Here is a 15,332-nt window from a genome sequence, read left to right as displayed (position 1 = left end):
CCCCCGTTGAACAAATCAGAGAAAGAACTGGAAAGCTTTAAGGGGCTCGAGACTTTTTATGAACAACAATGCCAAGCTACCAGAGCTTCCAGGGACTAAGCCACTACCTAAAGACTATACATGGACTGACCCTAGACTCTGACCTCATAGGTAGCAATGAATATTCTAGTAAGATCACCAGTGGAAGGGGAAGCCCTGGGTCCTGCTAAGACTGAACCCCCAGTGAACTAGATTGTTGGGGGGAGGGCGGCAAGGGGGGGAGGATGGGGAGGGGAACGCTCATAAAGAAGCGGAGTGGGGAGGGGGATGTTTGCCTGGAAACCGGGAAAGGGAATAACACTCGAAATTTGTATAAGAAATACTCAAGTTAATAAAAAAAAAAAAAAAAAAGACCTACAGAGTCAACTAACCTGGGCCCATGAGGGTTTCCAGAAACTGAACCACCATCCAAAAAACAGGCATGGGCTGGACCTCGGCCACCCTAAACATTTCTATCAATGTGCAGCTTGTTCTTCATGTGGGTCCTCTAACAACTAGATTGAAGAGGAGAGCTATCTCTGACTGTTGCCTGTGATTGGATCCCGATCCCATAGCTGGACTGCCTAGTTGGACCTCAGTGAGAGACAATGTACTTAGTCCTGCCATGACTTGATGATCCAAGGTGAAATGTTATCTACGGTGGTCTTCCCCTTACCCTCAGAGAAAGAGAGGTGTATTTGTGAGGAAAAGGGACTTATGAGGGCAGGACTGAGAAGAGCAGAGGGAGGGGGGACTGCAATCAGGATGTAAAGTAACTAACTAATTAATTAATTAAAAGAAAGGTTAAAATCTAAAATTAAAAAGAACCACGGGGGGAAAAAAAGAGAACAACTTACTAATGAAGTAAAACAATGCCCTAAGTATTAAAATATGTAGTACCATGAGATTAATTTTTCTTTCTTCATTCTCTTGGCTATACACATTCTTTTCTTCAGGAAACAAACAAAAAAATAAACCCCAATTATTTTGCTTTATTGCTCCGCTTTCATTAGGCTTGCTCTGTTATATATAGATATTTTAGGCTGTTTATGTCATGAAAAATGTTTCTACTTCAACAGTGGCAATCAGTTTTGCTGGGCACATTACTCTAGATTGGTCACTGTCATTTAGGACTGGAATGCATTGCTCTGGGATTATCTGACCTTTACATTTAGAAATCAGCTGCTATTCTGATGTTTTTGTTTTACTGTTCATCTTATGTTTTCTCTTTTCTTCTGAATATTTCAACCATGTTTTCTTAGTTCTGTGAACTTGTGTTATAAGCACCCTATGCTGTAGAGATCTGATCATTTTAGTGGGGGCACCATATGCCTTTTGTTCCTGTATTGATTTGTGTTTTCTTAGTTTTGGAAATTTACATTCTGTGATCTTGAGGAATATCCATGCCTTTAACATAACATTGTTCTCATTCTTCTATTACTATATTTTAAAAGTTTGATCTTTCCATGGTGTTCCATATTTATTACATGTTTATTTTATGTCCTTTTATTTTTTGTATTTCTTTATAATTTTAGTGAGATAATTTACTCTATTTTCAAGTCCTGGTTTTTTGTTTTCTGTTTATTCATTATATTTACAAGGCTCTCTGTTGAGAATTTTAGTTTGATTATTAAGATTTTCAATACCTGCTTCATTTCATTTCTTTACAACTCTCATTTTTAAATCCTAGAGGGATTTTACATTTTCATTAACCTTATATACATATTTCTAACATTTTAAGGAAATTATTATATTTAAATTCATTACCTTTAAGTTCATTGATCCATTTCTTTGTGTCTTCTTGAATAATGCTGTGCCTTTATTCCAATGCCTTGGGGTACATCTAGGTAATTCTCATCACTGAACATTTCTATAAGACAGGTGGAATTTGATTGTGGGAAGATCTTTTCTTGGTCATTCATACTGTTTTGTTTTGTAATGAAATATGGACCTGTCATCTACTTTTTTAGTTTTGTATCTTATATAAACAGAGCAGATTGTGGAAGGATGTAGGATACAAGCCTAATTGGGCCCAAATAGTGAATATTGCTTTAACAAAATAAAAGTTGTGGAAACAGTAGGTTAGCATATGTAAGATATAAATCTTGCTCCAAGTCTATGGTGTTTAGGTAGCTAGTTGTAGGGTTGAGAGAATATGTGGCAATGAGGATCAAATAGACTAGCCTAAAAATAAAAATTAACAGAAATTTAATTTAAAATAATTAATAAATAAGCACTGGCACTTTAAAATCAAACACAGGTAAATAAGATGGTAAGCTCCCTTTTGTCAATGCAACAAGAATGTGTGTCCAAATTTATGTAGTTATAGATGACAACTGGCACATTACAACAGATGCATTCTAATGTAATTCAATTGATCATTATTACATGATTTGCAAAACTGCATTAAAGTTTTGAGATAGTTGAAATTAATGGACAAATTTGAATGCACAAAAGACATTAAAAAATGCAACCAAGATAATGGAAAAGATTGACTCAGATCTATGCAAAGCATTGGGATTAAAGCAAAAATTAAAAACACAAATAAAAAATAAGAAAATTTCCTTTTTAATATTAACAGAGCTTTATAAAAAGAAATAATGCAATGTTTCATAAACTAGTTCTTAAAATAGAAAAGGAAGTAATATTAACAAATGTATCTTATGAACTTACATTTCATAGTATCAAACTTGATGAAGTTCCAACAACAGAACAGTAACAAATCATAGTTAAATATTGCTATTCAATATGAAGGCAATTAATGCAGTAAAATTTTTCCAAACCTAATATAGCAAAACACTAAAATATCATTCTCTATATGCATGTTAGCATGAATCTAAGAATGCAAGGATGGTTCAATATATGTAGCCCAATATGAGCAATATGCCACATGAAAAGACTTTAAGATAAATATCAAATGATTATCTCATAATAAAGGTCTCACACCAGCAGTTTTCAACCTGTGTTTCATAAAAATTTTGGAGTCAAATGATTATTTTACAGAATTTGCCTATCAGATATAGTGCATATCAGATATTTACATTATGATTCACTACAGTAGCATAATTAGAATTATGAAGTAGCAACAGAAATAATTTCATGGTTGGGGTTCACCACAATGTGAAATATTATTTTAATTTGTTGTGCCATCAGGAATATTCAGAAACACCGATTTAGATAAAACCGGACCTATTTCATCATGACATCTTGAAGACAGTATAAGTAGCCAGTACTTTCATGCAATAAGGGCTACATATGGCTAAATTATAGATAATGCTCTACGAAATGGAGAAACACAAGCATGTCCATTGAACAGTTTAAAAGACAAGGTCATCTACTTTCTCTGCTTTAATTCACTGTGTTCTTAAAGGGTTTGAAAGAGGTATAAGACTGAAGAAAGTAATAAAACAGATACACATAGAGATGGAAGATGTCAAAAATCCCCCTTTCCAGATGATAAGTTCCAATCAATAAAGATTCTAAAGATTTTACCATAAAATCTTAAAAAAAGATAACCAAGCAATCTTTTGCAAAATAAAAGGCTGTAAAATCAACATATTGAATTCTGTAAGTTTTCAATAGCTAATAATAAACATAATGAGAAGTAATCAGTAAATGTACTCATTTATGACAGTGACAATATTACTGAGAAATATACCGTACCAAGGATATAGAATACCTCTTTCACAAAATTTTGAAAACAATGAGAAAGGACAAAGAATAATACAACAGAAGAATGAAAAATCTCCCAAGGTTACCTGTCAGCAGTATTAACATCACAAAATAATCATTATTACAAAAGGAATCTACAGAAAAGTTCGTAGGAGCTCCTGGATCAGGTAGTCCAGTTAACAGAATAGTGAAAAAACAAGAGACTCTGTCATGACTAGGTCAAAGGTAGGAGGACTGGACATGTCACAAAATAATTAAAAATTGATACTTATCAAAGAAAAGGACTCCAAGTATTACTATTCTGTTAATTGAAACCAGTTTTGTTTGTTATCTGTCTTCTTATCTGGAAAGAGATATTTCTAATTTTCACAGCACGGCATATGGTTATCCTTTTGGCTCTCAAATGGGATTCAACTGAAATCTCCTAATGTTAACTCTATCAATATTAAATGCACCTTCAGCTGCTATATTTTTTAAGCTTAATGCTTATATTCTTAGCTTGTGTTTTTCTTTTGGCTTCTTATTTTCTTTTAATAACTTTTCAGAAAATATGAGTGCTTTTATGTATAATTTATAGTCTACTGTTCATAAGAGGTACACATATTCACATCCTCTCACAAACAAAACTACATCGTATTGGTCTTTAATATACTCAAAATTCATATTTCTTTTACATGTTGAAAATATTTTCCCATTTTCCATTTTCAAAGTTGCTCATCATTTCTCATATTTAATTCAAAGAACTCCATGCCATTTACTACTAAGGTGTGAATTTAGCTTTGGAGTTATCAATGCACATGAGAAGGTTATATATCTATACATGTTAAGTGGTTTACATATGTATAAAATATTTCCTTAAAATACAGAATAAATTATGCTTAAAATTCATTTTACTTTTTCTTTATCGGTGTATCTGGGTGCCTATGTCTATGGGAAAGAAAGACAATTGTGTTAGTGTACCTGAAGAGATCAAAAACAGTATTTGATTTCCTAAAGAGGGAGTCACATTTGGTTGTAAACCACATAGTGTGTGTTCTTAGAATCTAATCACCGTCCCCTAGACATGCAGCTGTATTCCTAGCTTCTGACCCAACTTTCCTGAATACCAGTGAATTATGTAAAAGGAACACATTCATTTTTGTATGAAGATTTGCATTTAGTCATTCTGCAAATCAAGGTATTAAAGGATTGTCAACAGAAGGACAAAATGTAATCTGTACATTTTAGCAAGTATCATGTGTAAATGTTGTCATTATTTCATCCTACTAAAATCCTATCACATTTACACATTTTGTCCGATGTTCCCACAATTGCAAATCAAAACATAAACAATTTAAGTTTAATTAAATGATACATATAAAAATGTGTTCCTTTATTAAGATTTCTAATATTACATATAATCTAAAGAACACCCAAGTTGTAATCAGAGTTCTAAAATAATAATTGAGATGTTTCAATTTTAACAGACATTTCTTAACTTTTTCCTTAATTGTATTTTACTTCTTTGTCTTTTTATCTCTCTTCCTCTCTCTCTTTCTCTCTGTCTCTCTGTCTCTCTCTGTCTCTCTGTCTCTGTCTCTGTCTCTGTCTCTCTCTCTCTCTCTCTCTCTCTCTCTCTCTCTCTCTCTCTCTGTTTGTGTGCCTGTGTCTCTATGTCTGATGTCTGTGCATGTGTACATATGAACATGACAGTAGTGCCATTGAAGACAACACAGGGATATTAAGTCTCATGAAGATGAATTAATGAGCATTTGGGAACCTCCCAATATATGTTTTAGAGACTTTTGCTCTGTCAGAGTAGGACCTGCTCTTAACAAGTAATATCTCTATTACTTTATTCTTTTTTTCCTTTTTATTGGATATTTCATTATCTATATTTCAAGAATTATTGCCCTTTCTGGTTTCCCCTCAGGGAATACTCTATCTCAATTCCCCACCCCATGACTCCATGAAGGTGCTCCCCCACCCAACCACTCACTCACTCCTGTCTTCCTGTCCTATACTGGAGCATCGAGCCTTCACAGGAACAAGGGCCTGTCCTCCATTGATGTCCTATAAGGTCATCTTCTGCTACATATGCAGCTGGAGACATGGGTCACTCTATGTACACACTTTGGTTAGTGGTTTAGTCCCTGAGAACTCTTGGGTTTTTGGTTGTTTGATAGTCTTTTATTTACTGTGGTGTTTAAAACCCCTTCAGCAACTTTAGTCCTTTATCAACTTCCCCCACTGGGGATCTTGTTCTTAGTCCAATGGTTGGCTGTGAGCATCAGCCTCTGTATTTGTCAGGTTCTGCCAAAGCCTCTCCAGAGACAGCTATATCAGACTATTGTCAGCATGTGCCTCCTGGCATCCCCAATAGTGAGTGGGTTTGGTGACTACATGTGGGATAGACGCCCATGTGTGGCCTTTTCTTCAATCTCTGCACCATATTTTGTCTATGTATTTCCTCCTGTGAATATTTTGTTCCCCCTTCAAAGAAGGACTAAAGGATCCACACTTTAGTCTTTGGTCTTTCCTCTTTTTGAACTTCATATGGTCTGTAAATTGTATCTTGGCTATTCTGAGAATGTGGGGTAGTATCCAAATCTCAGTGAGTACATATCATGCATTTCATTTTGTGATTGGGTCACCTCACTAAGAGTGATATTTTCTAGTTCCATCTATTTGCCTATGAATTTCATGTAGCCATTGTTTTAATAGTTAAGTAGTACTCCGTTGTGGAAATGTACCATATTTTCTGTATCCATTCCTCTGTTGAAGGACATTAGGGTTCTTTCCAGGTTCTGGCTATTATAATTAAGGCTGCTATGAACATAGTGGAGCATGTGCCCTTGTTATATGATGAGGTATATTTAACCCAGTGTTAGGTTGCATTTAGTAGAATAAATAATCCAGAAATCCTTTACAGGCTTTACAGGTCATGTGTGTAAGTGACATGTAAATATTTTTACCTTCTGATAGGTAATTTACCTTTTCAGGAAGTGGCTATACATGGAGCTCCTGAAAAAAAGAGCACCATTAACACTGTAGAATCATTATCCACTATCAAAATGCTTATATTATGACCAGAATAATGTATAAATTTTCAGCAAATTAGATTGATGAATCAACAGTTAAGAGAACTCGTTGATCTTGTAGAGGACCAGGATTTATTTCCCAGAACACATATCACAGTCACATGTAACCCCAGTTTCAGAGGATAAATCGTCTTTTTCTAACCTCTGAAGGTACTGCATACATATAGTATACATGAAGACAAAAAGGCACATACAAATAAAAAATAATAAAATAGCCGAACAATAAATGATCCCTGTTTCTGTCAAGATATGTAATTATCAGTACCTTGGCACTGGGGTCATTTTTTGTTCCTTATTTCTTGGATCCTCCAATTAACAGTGTATTTGAACCATTTGTTTAAAAGCAATACTGATGCCAGAGTGGATTAGGAAAAGTCTATTAGGCCTAAAACTTACACAAAGAAATACAAGCAGGAAAAGAATGCTGATAATGGGGTAAGGGGCACAGTTATCCATAGAGATGAGCACACCAATTATCTAACACCAAATATTTGCCCTGTAAGCATACATAACAGTAATAATGTAGAGACCAAACAAATAAAACTCTGATATATGTATAAAAATGCATATTGTGATACGGCCTCTGGGTTCCTGTAGAGGAGGGCCCAGGAGCAACAGGTCTGCTGCATCTCAGACACTGCCAGAACCTGAAGTGACCGACCAGATAAACAGTTCTCTGCACCCAAATCCCGTGGGAGGGAGAGCTAAACCTACAGAGAGGCAGACACGCCCGGGAAACCAAAAGAGACTGCACTCTGCCCACATTACTGATTCCAGAGGAAAACTCCAAAAGCCATCTGGAAGCCTGGTGGTGAACGAAAGCTCCCAGAAAGGGCGGCACAGATCTTCCTGGTTGCAGCCGCCACGGAGAGCTCATAAGCAACACCCCATGAGCAAACTTTAGCCTCGGGACAACAGGTAAGACCAACTTTTCTGCTGCAAGTGACCTGCCTGGTGAAATCAAGACACAGGCCCACAGGAACAGCTGAAGACCTGTAGATAGGATAAATTACAAGCCCGAAAGCAGAACACTCTGTCCCCATAATTGGCTGAAAGAAAACAGGAAAACAGGTCTACAGCATTCCTGACACACAGGCTTATAGGACAGTCTAGAAACTGTCTGAAATAGTAGAAAAAAGTACCACTAGAGATAATCTGATGGTGAGAGGCAAGTGGAGGAACGCAAGCAACAGAAACCAAGACTACATGGCATCATTGGAGCCCAATTACGCACCAAAGCAAATACAGAATATCCAAACACACCAGAAAAGCAAGATCTAGTTTCAAAATAATATTTGATCATGATGCTGGAGGACTTCAAGAAAGACGTGAAGAACTCCCTTAGAGAAACACAGGAAAACATTAATAAACATGTAGAAGCCTACAGAGAGGAATCGCAAAAATCCCTGAAAGAATTCCAGGAAATCATAAATAAACAAGTAGAAGCCCATAGAGAGGAGTCACAAAAATCCCAGAAAGAATTGCAGGAAAACACAATCAAACAGTTGAAGGAATTAAAAATGGAAATAGAAGCAATCAAGAAAGAACACATGGAAACAACCCTGGATATAGAAAACCAAAAGAAGAGACAAGGAGCTGTAGATACGAGCTTCAACAACAGAATACAAGAGATGGAAGAGAGAATCTCAGGAGCAGAAGATTTCATAGAAATGATCGACTCAACTGTTAAAGATAATGTAAAGCAGAAATACCTACTGCTCCAAAACATAAAGGAAATCTAGGACTCAATGAGAAGATCAAACCTAAGGATAATAGGTACTGAAGAGAGTGAAGACTCCCAGCTCAAAGGACCAGTAAATATCTTCAACAAAATCATAGAAGAAAACTTCCCCAACCTAAAGAAAGAGATACCCATAAGCATACAAGAAGCCTACAGAACTCCAAATAGATTGGACCAGAAAAGAAACTCCTCCCATCACATAATAGTCAAAACACCAAACGCACAAAATAAAGAAAGAATATTAAAAGCAGTAAGGGATAAAGGTCAAGTAACATATAAAGGCAGACCTATCAGAATCACACCAGATTTTTCGCCAGAAACTATGAAAGACAGAAGATCCTGGACAGATGTCATACAGACCCTAAGAGAACATAAATGCCAGCCCAGGTTACTGAATCCTGCAAAACTCTCAATTAACGTAGGTGGAGAAACCAAGATATTCCATGACAAAACCAAATTTACACAATATCTTGCTACAAATCCAGCACTACAAAGGATAATAAATGGTAAAGCCCAACATAAGGAGGCAAGCTATACCCTAGAAGAAGCAAGACACTAATCGTATTGCAAAAAAAAAAAAAAAAAAAAAAAAAGAAAAGCACAGAAACATAACCTCATATCCAAATATGAATATAACAGGAAACAATTAATCACTATTCCTTAATATCTCTCAACATAAATGGCCTCAACTCCCCAATAAAAAGACGTAGATTAACAAACTGGATACGCAACGAAGACCCTGCATTCTGCTGCCTACAGGAAACACACCTCAGAGACAAAGACAGACACTACCTCAGAGTGAAAGGCTGGAAAACAACTTTCGAAGTAAATGGTCGGAAGAAGCAAGCTGGAGTTGCAATTCTAATATCAAGTAAAATCAATTTTCAACTAAAATTCATCAAAAAAGATAAGGAAGGACACTTCATATTCATCAAAGGAAAAATCCACCAAGATGAACTCTCAATCCTAAATATCTTTGCCCCAAATACAAGGGCACCTACATACGTAAAATCAACCTTACTAAAGCTCAAAACACACATTCCACCTCACACAATAATAGTAGGAGATTTCAACACCCCACTCTCATCAATGGACAGAACATGGAAACAGAAATTGAACAGAGAGGTAGACAGACTAAGAGAAGTCATGAGCCAAAAGGACTTAACAGATATTTATAGAACATTCTCTCCTAAAGCAAAAGGATATACCTTCTTCTAAGCTCCTCATGATACTTTCTCCAAAAGTGACCATATAATTGGTCAAAAAATGTGCCTAACAGGTACAGAAAGATAAAATAATCCCATGCATGCTATCAGACCACCACGGCCTAAACAACAACAATAAAAATGAGGGAAGAATGCCCACATATACGTGGAAATTGAACAATGCTGTTCTGAATGATAACCTGGTCAAGGAAAAAATAAAGAAAGAAATTAAAGACTTTTTAGAATTTTATGAAAATGAAGGTACAACATTCCCAAACTTATGGGACACAATGAAAGCTGTGCTAAGAGGAAAACTCATAGCTCTGTGTGACTGCAGAAAGAAACATGAGAGAGCATATGTTAGCACCTTGACAGCACACCTAAAAGCTCTAGAACAAAAAGAAGCAAATATACCCAGGAGGAGTAGAAGGCAGGAAATAATTAATCTCAGAGCTGAAAGCAAACAAGTAGAAACAAAACGGACCATAGGAAGAATCAACAGAACCAAAAGTTGGTTCTTTGAGAAAATCAACAAGATAGATTGACCCTTAGCCAGACTAATGAGAGGACACAGAGAGTGTGTCCAAATTAACAAAATCAGAAATGAAAAGGGAGACATAACTACCGATTCAGAGGAAATTAAAAAAATCATCAGATCTTACTATAAAGGTCTCCCAACCCAAAAGAGCCCAGGTCCAGACGGGTTTAGTGCAGAATTCTATCAGACCTTCATAGAAGACCTCATATCAATATTATCCAAACTATTCCACAAAATTGAAACAGATGGAGCACTACCGAATTCCTTCTATGAAGCCACAATTACTCTTATACCTAAACCACACAAAGACCCAACAAACAAAGAGAACTTCAGAACAATTTCACTTATGAATATCGACGCAAAAATACTCCATAAAAATCTGGCAAACCGAATCCAAGAGCACATCAAAACAAACATCAACCGTGATCAAGTAGGCTTCATCCCAGGCATACAGGGATGGTTTAATATAAGGAAAACCATCAACGTGATCCATTATATAAACAAACTGAAAGAACAAAACCACATGATCATTTCATTAGATGCTGAGAAATCATTTGACAAAATTCAACACCCCTTCATGTTAAAAGTCCTGGAAAGAATAGGAATTCAAGGCCCATACCTAAACATACTAAAAGCCATATACAGCAAACCAGTTGTTAACATTAAATTAAACGGTGAGAAACTTGAAGCAATCCCACTAAAATCAGGGACTAGATAAGGCTGCCCACTCTCTCCCTACTTATTCAATGTAGTTTTTGAAATTCTAGCCAGAGCAATCAGACAACAAAAGGAGGTCAAGGGGATACAGATCGGAGAAGAAGAAGTCAAAATATCAGTATTGGCAGATGATATGATAGTATATTTAAGTGATCCCAAAAGTTCCACCAGAGAACTACTAAAGCTGATAAACAACTTCAGCATGAGAAAGCATTTGACAAAATTCAACACCCCTTCATGATAAAAGTCCTGGAAAGAATAGGAATTCAAGGCCCATACCTAAACATAGTAAGAGCCATATACTGCAAACCAGTTGCTAACATTAAACTAAATGGAGAGAAACTTGAAGCAATCCCATTAAAATCAGGGACGAGACAAGGCTGTCCACTCTCTCCTTACTTATTCAATATAGTTCTTGAAGTTCTAGCAAGAGCAATCGAAAACAAAAGGAGGTCAAGGGGATACAGATCGGAAAAGAAGAAGTCAAAATATCACTATTTGCAGATGATATTATAGTATATTTAAGTGATCCCAAAAGTTACACCAGAGAACTACTAAAGCTGATAAACAACTTCAGCAAAGTGGCTGGGTATAAAATTAACTCAAATAAATCAGTAGCCTTCCTCTACAAAAAAGAGAAACAAGCCGAGAAAGAAATTAGGGAAACGACACCCTTCATAATAGACCCAAATAATATAAAGTCCCTCAGTGTGACTTTATGCAAGCAAGCAAAAGATCTGTACAATAAGAACTTCAAGACACTGAAGAAAGAAATTGAAGAAGACCTCAGAAGATGGAAAGATCTCCCATGCTCATGGATTGGCAGGATTAATATAGTAAAAATGGCCATTTTACCAAAAGTGATGTACAGATTCAATGCAATCCCCGTCAAAATACCAATCCAATTCTTCAAAGAGTCAGACAGAACAATTTGCAAATTCATCTGGAATAACAAAAAACCCAGGATAGCTAAAACTATCCTCAACAATAAAAGGACTTCAGGGGGAATCACTATCCCTGAACTCAAGCAGTATTACAGAGCAATAGTGATAAAAACTGCATCATACTGGTACTGAGACAGAAAGATAGACCAATGGAACAGAACTGAAGACCCAGAAATGAACCCACACACCTATGGGCACTTGATTTTTGACAAAGGAGCCAAAACCATCAAATGGAAAAACGATAGCATTTTCAGCAAATGGTGCTGGTTCAACTGGATGTCAACATGTAGAAGAATGCAGATCGATCCATGCTTATCACCCTGTACAAAGCTTAAGTTCAAGTGGATCAAGGACCTCCACATCAAATCAGATACACTCAAACTAATAGAAGAAATACTGGGAAGCTTCTGGAACACATGGGCACTGGAAAAAATTTCCTGAACAAAACACCAATGGCTTTTGCTATAAGATCAAGAATCAACAAATGGGATCTCATAAAACTGCAAAGCTTCTTTAAGGCAAAGGACACTGTGGTTAGGACAAAACGGCAACCAACAGATTGGGAAAAGATCTTTACCAATCCTACAACAGATAGAGGCCTTATATCCAAAATATAAAAAGAACTCAAGAAGTTAGACCGCAGGGAAACAAATAACCCTATTAAAAAATGGGGTTCAGAGCTAAACAAAGAATTCACAGCTGAGGAATGCCGAATGGCTGAGAAACACCTAAAGAAATATTCAACATCTTTAGTCATAAGGGAAATATCAATAAAACAACCGTGAGATTTCACCTCACACCAGTGAGAAAGGCTAAGATCAAAACTCAGGTGACAGCAGACGCTGGTGAGGATGTGGAAAAAAAGTAACACTCCTCCATTGTTGGTGGGATTGCAGACTGGTACAACCATTCTGGAAATCAGTCTGGCGGTTCCTGAGAAAATTGGACATTGAACTGCCTGAGGATCCAGCTATACCTCTTTTGGTCATATACCCACAAGATGCCCCAACATAGAAAAAAGACACAGGCTCCACTATGTTCATAGCAGCCTTATTTATAATAGCCAGCAGCTGGAAAGAAACCACGTGCCCTTCAACAGAAGAATGGATACAGAGAATGTGGTACATCTACACAATGGAATATTACTCAGCTATCAAAAACAACGACTTTATGAAATTCGTAGGCAAATGGTTGGATCTGGAAAATATCATCCTGAGTGAGGTTACCCAATCACAGAAAAACACACATGGTATGCACTCATTGATAAGTGGCTATTAGCCCAAAACCTTGAATTATCCTAGATGCCTAGAAAAAATGAAACTCAAGAGGGATGATCAAAATGTGAATGCTTCACTTCTTCTTTAAAAGGGGAACAAGAATACCCTTGGCAGGGAAGAGAGAGGCAAAGATTAAAACAGACACAGAAGGAAAACCCATTCAGAGTCTGCCCCACATGTGTCCCATATATATGCAGACATCCAATTAGACAAGATGGATGAAGCAAAGAAGTGCAGTCCGACAGGAGCCGGATGTAGATCTCTCCTGAGAGATACAGCCAGAATACAGCAAATACAGAGGCGAATGCCAGCAGCAAACCACTGAACTGAGAATAGGACCCCCGTTGAAGGAATCAGAGAAAGAACTGGAAGAGCTTAAAGGGGCTCGAGACCCCATATGTACAACAATGACACGCAACCAGAGCTTCCAGGGACTAAGCCACTACCTAAAGACTATACATGGACTGACCCTGGATTCTGACTTCATTGTTAGCAATGATTATCCTAGTAAGAGCACCAGTGGAAGGGGAAGCCCTGGGTCCTGCTAAGAGTGAACCCGCAGTGAACTAGATTGTAGGGGGGAGTGCGGCAATGGGCGTAGGATGGGGAGGGGGCACCCATTAGACAGGGAGGGGGAGGGGTTAGGGGTATGTTGGAAACCGGGAAAGGGAATAACACTCGAAATGTAAATAAGAAATACTCAAGTTAATAAAAAAATGCATATTGCATCTAACAGCAAATACCGAAATATTAAAAAAAAAAAGATGCAATGCATTTGAAAGGGCAAAAAGGGGTACATAGAAGGATTTTGGGGGTGGAAATAGAAGGGAGAAATATTGTAGCTCTATTTTAATTTTAAAAGCATACCAAAGTAAACCGAAAAAATCTAAGTGAGGACATTTCAGTTCAAAATATTTGTAACAAGGGTGTGTGAAGCTTAAACCAAGAAAGAAGAGTAATTGAGTCTGACAGGTTTGAAAAATTAATGTCCTTTGTTATAAAATGTATGTTAGAGCAATTTCAAATCTTCTTTCCAAAATGAGTCTTTCTTTCACTAGAGAATTCAGTCTCTAATATGCTGCATCAAAAGATATGATGTCAATATAACTATTTGAAACATCATTTGTCAGCTGACTAACAAAAACGAACTAAGTTGCATATATGTCAATTGACTGAGTTGCACCAAGATTGAAGGTTACAATAAAATAGAAATAGTTTATAAGTTAGCTAAAGGCTGAGTGACTTGTCTATGTCCAGCAATTATTTTGAATACAGAAGTATGACAACCACTGATGAAAAGAACAATTTTATAATTCTTACACCTTAGAGACCATGTCTGTGAAGATCCATCAGGCAAACAGTGGAACTCTACTTAAGTGTTAAGTTCATAAAAATGGAAAGCTAGACAGAAAGATTGTAAAAGCAAATAATAAGAAATTTCTCACCTCGACCTGTTGTATAGACACAACTATTGTATGCTTTAATAACTGTCTTTGTACTTAGAAGTATGGGGATCTAATGGCTAACCACCACTTTGAAGTTCTTTGGTTAATAGTGCCATATGTATCACAAATAGTTTGAAAGGGCCACATGATAAAATAGAACAGTTACTGTGTCCCATTGTACAGTATCTTGCTCTAGAGTCTGCTAAAATGACCAATATATTTGTAAAATTTAAAGTATGTATGTTTTCTTTTAGGAGATATAAAATACAAACCTGCATATCAGATTTCATACTGGGTGATCCAAGAAGTGTATGCACATATATGGGAAACAATTATCTAGATGGAAAAACAAGTATTTGATAATTTTCCAGTTCACAATTTCTCTACATAGCTTCACAATGATTAAGCTCTGATTCTGTACAGCAAAAATTTGCCTTATAGTCAAATTAACAAGAGCCATGTCCTTTTCCTTATTTGATATTTATGTTGTCTGACATTTAAAAAAAAAGTTTGTAGAAAAACACGTAGATATCATGTGACTTGCACTATTCTTTAAGATACTGAGATTTAGTGAAGAATAATAAAATAGAACCTGGGCATACCCTTATCATACATTACATATACATTCTAAGGAGGGAATGGATTAATATGTAACAAATTGTAAACCTAACATAGTGAAAATAAAATTTCATCAA

Source organism: Rattus norvegicus, chromosome 13, assembly GCF_036323735.1.
Source record: "Rattus norvegicus strain BN/NHsdMcwi chromosome 13, GRCr8, whole genome shotgun sequence".
NCBI classification, from domain to species: Eukaryota; Metazoa; Chordata; class Mammalia; order Rodentia; family Muridae; genus Rattus; species Rattus norvegicus.
The sequence above is the reverse complement of the archived record's forward strand: the minus strand, read 5'-3'. Positions refer to the sequence as shown.